Source organism: Impatiens glandulifera, chromosome 4 (assembly GCF_907164915.1).
Source record: "Impatiens glandulifera chromosome 4, dImpGla2.1, whole genome shotgun sequence".
Lineage (NCBI taxonomy): Eukaryota > Viridiplantae > Streptophyta > Magnoliopsida > Ericales > Balsaminaceae > Impatiens > Impatiens glandulifera.
In genome coordinates this window covers 913,170-924,250 of record NC_061865.1, presented here as the reverse complement: position 1 = coordinate 924,250, position 11,081 = coordinate 913,170, and the positions used below count along the sequence as shown (strand labels likewise).

Here is an 11,081-nt window from a genome sequence, read left to right as displayed (position 1 = left end):
ATTTAATACAACATATTATGAGCTCAAGTGCAATTTTTTTTATAAATTTAATTAATTATCATTCATAAAAAAAAATAGTTCGAACAGGTTAACTTTCTAAATTATAAAAACAATATAAATTGACATGTTTACTCCCTAAATTATATATATATCGGTTTACGTTTCAAAATTTAAATTAAAACAAAAATTCGATTCACGTTAACGCGTATTGTAAATAATAGAATAATAAGATATTTTATTTGAATTAAAACATAGAAAAATTAAATATTAAAATTAAAATCCGAACTAAAAATAGTAGAATTAATAGTTATAAAATCATGTTGAAATTTTTAATCTCAGATGGTTCCCAATTTTTAGAATTATAATTATTCCAATTTCAATTCAAGTTTACCAAATAGACCTCTATCAGTTCTTTTATCTTTAACAATGGCTCTTCTTTGAGCTTGTTTGATGTATGATTTTTTTAGGATTTTTGTTATTATTTTTTAATGTTATTAATGTATGATTGTGTTTTTCTAAGATTTTTAACTTATATTTGTGACATCATTTATATAAGTTAAAATGGTGATGTGTGTGAACTAGAGGGATGTGTAAATTTCAACCCCACCTAAATTATTAACTACTTCTACTTGCTAATAGGTGAAAAAAAACTTATGAGGTCAAATTAATTTGGTTAAGTTTCACTTGGGCCGATTAAAATTAGTAACCTCCTTGAGTTGTTGAGTCATACTTTTATCATTTAATATCTTCTTACCAAGAAGCTTTGACCTTATATTTGATATAATTTTTCTTTTGATTATGTATAAGAAAATACATAAAATTGATAGAGGATGGAAAAACGCACTTCAAGATATATAGTCATAAATACTTGAATTGAATTTATTGTAGCCACCAATTTTGCAGTGTGTCTTTTTTAATATATAATTTTTATTATCTTTGATAACGTTGTGACCATATGATATATTTGGAGAGAAAAAAATAATGTAACACATATAATTAATGAGAATGGTTGTCATAGTTAAATTTTAAATATTGTATATATGGAGAACAACATCAACAAGATAAATACAATAAATCAACACAAAATATATTGAGGTCTGTTAATTTATTTTTCTTTTCTTATGATCATCTAGTAATTATGTTATTATTATAATCTTGTATAGTTGTATTGTATTGAGTTGGTGAAATAATTCACTTGTAAAAACAATTGAAATGATTTTTTATTATATAATATCTAACAAGTCAAAATAATGTCATTTAATAATATATATATATATATATATATATATATATATATATATAATCAAATTCTAAGAAAGATCCAATTATCCTCAAGCAAATTTTTACCGCAAAATTTACTTATATAATCTAAACATTTATAGATTTCAAGTGTATATCAATTTAAACATCTTGTCAAATAAATTAGATGAAAAAATCAAAATATTTGACCATTTTCATGTGTGTTTGATCTAATTATAACTATATTTTAAAATCACAAAACTCTTGTGACGTTTAGGTTTAACAAATAAACATACTAATATTCAGTTACTTTTAAATAGGTTAGATGTCAATTTATTTGATTATTATTAATGTTGGTTAGAAGTATTTTGAATTTGGTTTGGTGAAAATTGTGTAGTGAGTGTTTGATTTTTCATGAGAAAAGCATGCAAATATACATCTCAATAACATATCTAAAAGAGCAAATATTTTGAGTTATTTATAATATAGTAAAATATTCAAATGTAACTTAAATAGTTATTCGTATCATAATTCACTTATTAAAAATGAAAAAGAATAAAAAGAGTGTAAGTACACTGAAACACGGTTTATAATTTTAAATTGATCGATCTTATATATATAAAAGATTAAATTAAAACACAAAATCGTATTCAAGATTCAATGAATTTGAAAGGGAAATAAGCCAAATTTGGTCTTAAGAATTTATTTGTTTGGGACCAAATGAGCACTACCTTTTTTCTAGAATGAATATTGAATAATTGTCTATCCATAGTAAGCATGAAGCTAACAAATTCACCATGTGAAGCAAAATCCTAATTAAAGCTAAGGTTGTTTGGTTTATAGATTACATTTTTCTTAAAATAATCTCAAACTTTTTCAATTGTGATTTAAATTACTAGAATATCGAAAAAAATTGACTATAAATTTTTAGTTGTTTTCAAAATAGATTAATATAGATAAATCTAATAAATACACTTATATTCCATATGAGGTAGGACAAATACACCCATTAAATTGAGTTGCGACTACACGCGAAGTACTTCAAGTAAACCGCCCCATTACGGTAGGTGGATACGATGTTATGTGGTTGAGAAGAACAAACCTTTATAATGGTGGACCAAGGTTGTAAACCAGTCAAAGCAAATGACATAAATGGAGAAATTGACACTTTGTCCTTTATATTACAATCCAACGAACTAAAATTGTTATTGATTGTTTAGAAAATGAAAAAAGAAGGACAATAATCTTCTTGTCTAGCTAGGGACTGCTTTCACATGGATTTTCTTCCTTATCATCCTTGTAATTGTTGCAATATTTCTAAGAACACATTAAAAGTTGTAATTTTATGCTAAGTTAAATGATTAATTTAATTTGTGATGCTACTAAATCGTATCTTAACATATCAAATTATGAAAACTTTAACGAAAATTCTAGCATATAGTGTATTTGTAAAAATAACAATCTGGATCAAATTAAATTTGAAATATGCATCTCTTCTTCTAGTGTAGTGGTAACAAAAGTTGAATATTGTCCCATTTTGTTTCCAAAAAAGTTTGAAATGTAAAAGTTGTGTAAAAGCTATAAACTAAGAGTCCAATTGTCCAACTAGTCTTGAATCAATATGGAAGTGGGCTATGTCCCATTTTTTTTTCAAAAAAAATTATGTAAAAGCTGTGTAAAAGCTAATAAGTCCAATTGTCCAACTAGTCTTGATAGTCAATGTGGAAACAAATAAATGACTTTTGGTGGCATTTTGCTTGTTTTCTCCTACTAGTGTACTTTGTGGTTAAAATGGACTCTATAATGGGGCCTTTTAATCAAATTAGGTATAAAAAAATAGTTATATATTCCGCTTTCAATTATTGGATTTTTTCTTTTTTAAAAGATTAATATTCTTATGTTTGATTCTTATTTAGAATCTCATAAGTTAATCTGATAAATGAAAATGATTATTTTTTTAAAATGGTATATGTATATTAAAAATGATAAAAATAATCGTGAGAGAAAAAAAAATACAATAATATTATCTAATAGGCTATCGAGTTTGGAGTTCGTAAGTATTCGAAAAAAACGATTAACTACACGGTCGATTCCACCATTTTTTTAGAAGGAATCTCAGAAAATGTCGTAATAATAATATTATTAAACGAATAGATGACTATAATGATGAATATTCAATGATTTCTCTCTAACCAAAAAATAATTAAGATTATAACATAAATATATTGTTAGGTCTGCTATATTAGCCGATTATTTGAAATCATTCCTAAATTTCAAAATAAAATTGATAACCATTTTTTGGCACAAGTTAACTAATATACCAAATATTATAACTACAAGTCTACAACTTTTACTTATATTTAACATAAGACCTTAAAGTCTAAGTATTTTGTGACTCGGTTAGTGATATTCCATTAATGTTAAATTAAAGTATAAATATTTAAATAATCATTATTACTAATAATTTTTTATTTTTTTAATAATCATTTTTTATAAGAAATAAATTGTAAGTAGTACCGTCCTCAAAGTTTGGGGTTTTAAAAATATTATTCTTATTTAATTTTGTTTAACTTTATATATTTAAAAAAAAATGATTAAACTAATTAAAAAGAATGAATTGTATTCAAATTAAAAAATATATAAAAACAAATCAATTAAGTAAATGTAGTTGATTAAATTAGGCCATCTCCAACACAAATACCTATTCTCAAACCCAAAATGCAGTAAACATCCCATCAAACAGTAATTCATCTCCAACCCAAAACTCAAACTCAAACTCAAAAGAATATTCTCATAATATTCCTTTTTATAATAATTTTTAATTTTTTCAATATTATCTATATATTTATCTAAAATTACAAATTGAACCCATAACTTTACAACAACTTATTAATTACTTTTAAATTCTAATTATAAATCAATTATTTATACAACTGCATGAAACAAATTAAACATTATTAAATAAACACAAATTACATTTTACAAAAAAAAAAAAAAATACAACAAAACAAACCTTTTGGATTATTGTAATTTTTCGGTTTTTCTACGTGTTTTATTTTATTAAAATTGTTTTTATTATTTATTATTTTTTTATCAATATTGTTTATTATTATAAATTTATAATACTTAAAAAAATATAAAATATAAATATAAACAAATTTAAATATAAGTTAATCATATAAACAAATTAAAATTATCATTAATTAAATATATAAATAAAGTAAAATATAAATAAATTAAAATATAAATAAATTATATAAATAAATTATATAAATAAATTAAAATATAAATAAATTATATAAATAAATTATATAAATAAATTAAAATATAAATAAATAAAATAGGTAAACAAATTAAAATATAAATAAGTTATGTAAATTAATTTAAAACAAACTAAAAGGACTAAAATGAAAGTTTTGAAAACTTTTGAGTATGTGAATAGTGTCCCTGCAAATTTGGGTATGGATGAGAGAGAATTTGCAGGAAAACTCAAAATGCAGTTAAGTTTGCAGGTGGGTTAGAGGGCTAAAATCTATTATGGAGATGGGTTTGCAGGTGGGTTGGAGATGATCTTAAAAATACTTGTTACAGACTCATGATTGAATTTTGGTAGGTTTCGCCCAATTGTAGGTACAAAAATTATTCATTTTAATAATTCTCAATCAATATTTATTATTGACCGGAAATAATTGATTGAAATATTTATTTGAAAAGAATATTCCAAGTAAGACGTAGCAGGTATGTTTTTAAATATTTAGGGCGTACACGTGGGATACGTAACAGGTCTAATTTATTAAAATTTTAATATAATTCATTTTAGAATCTAAACCACAATAAACGAGGATAAAAGCGATAAAGAAGAACGAACACCAAGATTACGTGGAAAACCCTTTACGGGTGAAAACCACGGGCAGAAGATAAGATTTCACTATAACGAAGATTGTACAGATTTTTGGTGGACAACGTAAAACTGTATTGGAGAAAAGACGGCTGTCTTCTCTATATATTGTCTAACCCTAAAATGTGATGTAAATTAAAAGGGGTCAGACCCATTAAGACTACAAGTCCATACAGTGCAGGCAAAGCCCGCTGACCCAACAAAAATTCAAGCCACAAACTCTAACAATTTCCACCTTGAAACGAATTCCAATCTTTGATAGCATAACCACAAAATCAAACATCTTCCACCAAAGCTCCTAAGGGCATAGCTCAGCAATGAAGACCAACCAAGTTCAAGCAATGCTCAAACTTGGTAATAGGAAGTGACTTGGTCATCATATCTGCAGGATTATTGTGTGTACTCACCTTGCTCATAACAATATCACCACGAGCAATCACATCACGCACAAAATGATATCGTACATCAATGTGCTTAGTCCTCTCGTGAAACATCTGATCCTTTGTCAGAAAAATAGCACTCTGGCTATCACAAAAGATTGTAAAAATCTGTAAATCATCACTAAGTTCGCCAAATAAGCCTTTCATCCAAATTGCTTCTTTGCAAGCTTCTGTAATCGCCATGTACTCTGCCTCTGTAGTAGACAAAGCAACTATAGCCTGCAACATAGCCTTCCAACTAATAGCGCAACCACCAACACAAAAAATGTAACTAGACAATGATCTTCTCTTATCAAGATCTCCAGCATAATCTGAATCAACGTAACCGACAACTTCATCTCTACTTTTCTCAAACTGTAAACAAACATCAGTAGAACCACATAAGTATCTGAGAATCCACTGAACTGCTTTCCAATGTTCCTTACCATGGTTTGCCATATATCTATTAACAACACTAACTGTATATGTTAAGTCAGGTCGTGAACAAACCATAGCATACATAAGGGAGCCAACGGCACTAAAGTATGGAACTCGCGATATATAATCATCATCACTATCTGACTGTGGTGACAAAGAAGACGAAAGTCTAAAATGAGCAGCTAGTGGAGTACTTACCGGCTTGGCACTTTGCATGTTAAACCTACTAAGAACTTTTTCGATGTACCTCTTTTGACTTATGTACAATTTATCAGCCGGTCGATCTTTAAGAATCTCCATTCCAAGCATCTTCTTTGCTGCACCTAAATCTTTCATCTCAAATTTGCTACTCAACTGTGCTTTCACCTTTCTGATCTCTCTTTGATCTTTAGCGGCAATTAACATATCGTCAACATACAACAATAGGTAAACGAACGATCCATCATCACATACTTTAAAGTATACACAACTATCGTAACTGCTCCTCCTGAAATCATGAGTGGTCATAAATGTATCGAATCTCTTATACCACTGTCTTGGTGACTATTTCAAACCATAAAGAGACTTTTTCAGCTGACATACGTAGTCCTCCTTTCCTAAGGCTACGAATCCCTCTGGTTGCTGCATGTAGATGTCTTCCTCAAGTTCTCCGTGTAAGAATGCAGTTTTTACATCTAACTGTTCAAGCTCAAGATCGTGGAATGCCACAATACCTAGTAAAGCCCGAATAGAACTGTGCTTCACAACTGGAGAAAATACTTCAGTAAAATCAACACCTGGAGTTTGACTATATCCTTTTGCAACAAGTCTGGCTTTATACCTGGCTTCTTCAACTCCCATCGTACCTTCTTTTCTCTTATACACCCATTTGCAGCGAACAACTTTCTTGCTCTTTGGTAGCTTCACTAGATCCCATGTAGCATTTTTGTAAAGCGATTCCATCTTTTTCTGCATAGCGATCATCAACATGTCAGAGTTTTCACAGGTAACCGCTTCTGAATACGTTGCGGGTTCTTCTTCTAAATCAATCTCTTCAGACACATTTAATGCATACGCAACTAAATCAGCGTCTTCATATCTCTGAGGGCGTCTAATTTCTCTACGATGCCTTTTTTAGCAATTGAATATTGTGGAGGTGCTTCTAAGGAGCTAGCACCATCCATAGAAACTGGAATAGACTTTGGAGTTTGCTTTGGTGTAGGTTTCAACCCAATCTCAAGCTCCACCTCAATATTTGACTTCTGTTGATTTCCCTCGGAGGGAGTTGAAGACGGAGACCCCTAAAGCATGCTAGTCTCATCAAAAACAACATCTCTACTAATGACGACTTTACTAGTCTCAGGACACCACAACTTGTATCCCTTCACACCTTGCTTGAACCCTATGAACACACACTTTACCGAACGAGGCTCTAACTTCCCATTATCCACATGAGCATACGTAGGACATCCAAAAATTTTCAAATCAGAATAACTAGCAGGAGAACCAGTCCATACCTCTTGTGGAGTTTTCTTATCAATAGCAGTCGAAGGAGAGCGATTAACGAGATGACATGCATACGCAGCGGTCTCCGCCCAAAACGACATCGGTAGCCCAGCATTAAAGCGCATACAACGCACATTCTCCATCAAAGTCATATTCATCCTCTCTACAACTCCATTCTGTTGAGGATTATGTCGAACTGTATGATGCCTCACAATACCTTCAGTTCTACATAAAGTATTAAACTCATTAGAACAAAACTCCAAACCGTTATTAGTTCGGAGATGCTTCACTTGCCTCCCTGTCTGCTTCTCAATCATTAACTTTCACTCTTTAAAGGTAGAAAATACGTCACTCTTTTGTTTCAAAAAGAATGCACAGACCTTCCTGGAGAAATCATATATAATAGTCAACATATAGAACGCACCACCTTTAGATGGTACTCTAGAAGGCCCCCACAAATCAGAATGAATGTAGTCTAAAGTCCCCCTCGTATTATGAATACCAGCCGAGAACCTAACTCTTTTCTGCTTACCAAAAATGCAGTGTTCACAAAACTTCAGCTTCGTAATACCCTGCACATCAAGAAGCCCTCTCTTGTTCAATTCAACCATGCCATTCTCACTCATGTGACCTAGACGCATGTGCCATAATCTTGTAGCATCGGAATCAGACAAAGACGAACTAGCAACAACAACATCACCTGTAATCGTAGAGCTTTGCAGAACATATAAATTGGTAGTTTTCTTGAGTCCCTTCATCACAATAAGAGACCCCTTGCTGACCTTCACAACTCCACCATCACCAGTGTATTTGTACCCTTTAGAATCAAGAATACTCAATTAGATCAGATTTATCTTCATGTCAGGAACGTGCCTTACATCACCAAGTGTTCGAATAGTGTCATCAAATATTTTAACTCTAACCGTACCAATACCAGCAATTCTGCAAGAAGCATTATTACACATCACAACGGTACCTCTAGAGAGCACTTCATATGTAGAGAACCAGTCTCGATTATGACACATATGAAACGTGCATCCAGAATCAAGAATTCATTCGTCGCTCCGTTTTGAATCAATATCAGACGTAACGAGGAGTTCTCCATCATTGTACTTTTCAGCAACATCGCTTCGCCATATTTCTCCGGTTGATTGCTCTTCTGATCCTCACCAACCCTCTTATTCTTATCCTGTAACTTATAACACTCAACAACAATATGGCCTTTCTTCTTGCAGTACCTACATGTCTTATCCCTGTTCTTGAATTTTGACCTACCACGGTTATTGCTGCTAGAATATCTCTCTTGTTGTCTACCTCGTGCAACAAGGCCTTCAGCCATGTTATCTAAACCAACGAGTTTATGCATCTTCTCTTCCGAGAAGAGTGCATCATAAACCTCATCCAGAGTCAAAGTCTCACGACTATAGAGAATGGTATCTCTAAAATTAGCATACGAAGGAGGTAGTGAACACAATAATATCAGCCATAAATCTTCTTCATCGTACTTAACCTCCATAGATTCCAAATCAGAGACTATTTCTTTAAAAACAGTTAAGTGAATTTCTAAAGACGTACCGTCAGACATACGTTGGGAATACAAGCGTTGCTTCAAGTGTAGCTTGTTAGTCAGGGTTTTCGTCATACATAATTGCTCCAATCTTAGCCAGAATGCAGCAGTTGTTTTTTCCGTCAAACAGTCTTGAAGAATCTGATTCGATAAATGAATATAAATCTACGATAGAGCCTTATGATCCGCTCGTTGCTTTTCTTCATCAGTCCACGAAGACGGCATCTTGTCAGTGCCATATAGCGCATCTTCCAGATCCATCTGTGCCAAAATAGCTCGCATCTTCACTTGCCATAACGAAAATCTGGTGTTGCGATCCAGCAGCGGAATATCGTATTTCATCGTGGTCATGACCAAAAATAAAACAAACAAATTTGGCTCTGATACCAATTTGTTAGAATCTAAACTACAATAAACGAGGATAAAAGCGATAAAGAAGAACGAACACCAAGATTACGTGGAAAACCCATTACGGGTGAAAAACCACGAGCAGAAGAGAAGATTTCACTATAACGAAGATTGTACAGATTTTTGGTGGACAACGTAAAACTGTATTGAAGAAAAGACGGGTTGTCTTCTCTATATATTGTCTAACCCTAAAATGTGATGTAAATTAAAAGGGGTCAGACCTATTAAGACTACAAGTAAAGCCCGCTGACCCAAAAAGAATTCGGGCCACAAACTCTAACAATTCACAATTTATTTATAATTATTAAAAAAAAAAAAACTTACTTTGATATACTATTTTATCAAAAATAATAATAATTTAATATTGTTATTTTGTTAAATCCACCCTAATTTTAATTTTGAGTCCATTTCTGCAGTAATAATATTTGTGAAGATTTTATTTTGTTGTTTATTCATGTAATTTTCGTTATTTATAATGTTATGTTGAAATGAATACTAAATTGTTTGTTGTATTAATCATTCTAACTATTTTATATTGTTAGAAAATAAAAGAGTTAAAAGGGAAAACAAGAAGACTACAATGTAGATTAGACATGAAATAATTAATCATTTGCAATTAAGATTCTTCATTTCAAAATTAATTTTGCATATAACCAAAAATAGAAAAATAATGTTTATGGAAAAATTAAATTAATTTTGCATATAATATATATTAAGATTATGGAAAATTTAATATACAAGACAAAAAAAATATCCTGAATATTGGTTCTCATGTTAACAAAATATAACAATAAAGTAAGATTTATTTATTTATATTAAGAATAATATTTTTACTAGATGTATAATTTATAAAATGTTTTAATTTAACATAAATATTAAACTAAAATTACTAATTTAGTTTATAAAATAATATAAGACAAAGTTGAACTAAATTGGATGGATGTACCAGCCCATGCAATAGTGCAACGCAAAGACGACATGTAAAAGTCCCAGCAGCAAGCTACTGTAATGGACCTTCCCCATAAAAAATTAATTTAATATCATGTGGGCCGATGGCCCACGTATCAGATATTAAACTGATAAGAACAGATACTACACTTGATCTTAGCCAAAAGGCCGAGAAAGGTATGAAGTTTTCAATTCATTCAGCTCCTGTTTTATAATCTCTCTCCTTAGCTGATGTAGTAATACTCAATCAATGTGGGATTTGTGAAAGGGGGACAGCGTCATTATCAGTAGTTCCACCATTTGCCAATAAAACTTTAACTAATATATTAATATTATAAGCACCAACTCTTTCTTATATTTCTCATTTTAATATAAAGTTTTCCATAAAAAAAATTAACATAATAATTTAAATCCAAACATGTGACTCAAATTCATTAAAATATAAATATTTAAATAATCATATATTATTACTAATAAATTTATAAAAAAAAATTGAAAGAAAGGATTGTAGGTTCAAAGATTATTAAAATTTATTAATTTTAATATTTCTCAATCCATTATTGTTGACATACTAGACCTAATAATGGATTAAAATATTGTTTTTCGTTTGGATTTTATTGTATAATTTATATAATTAAAACATGTCCCATCTAAAAACAATCTTTATTTTTCAATTTTT

General features: G+C 30.0%; 1 non-coding gene across 1 annotated transcript; it reads right to left on the bottom strand.

The window, feature by feature from the left end:
- Positions 1-10,389: 10,389 nt before the first annotated feature.
- LOC124937245 lies at positions 10,390-10,583 on the bottom strand. Its single transcript, XR_007099347.1, has one exon. It is a non-coding gene; the product is annotated as a U2 spliceosomal RNA (small nuclear RNA).
- Between the last annotated feature and the right edge of the window lie 498 nt (positions 10,584-11,081).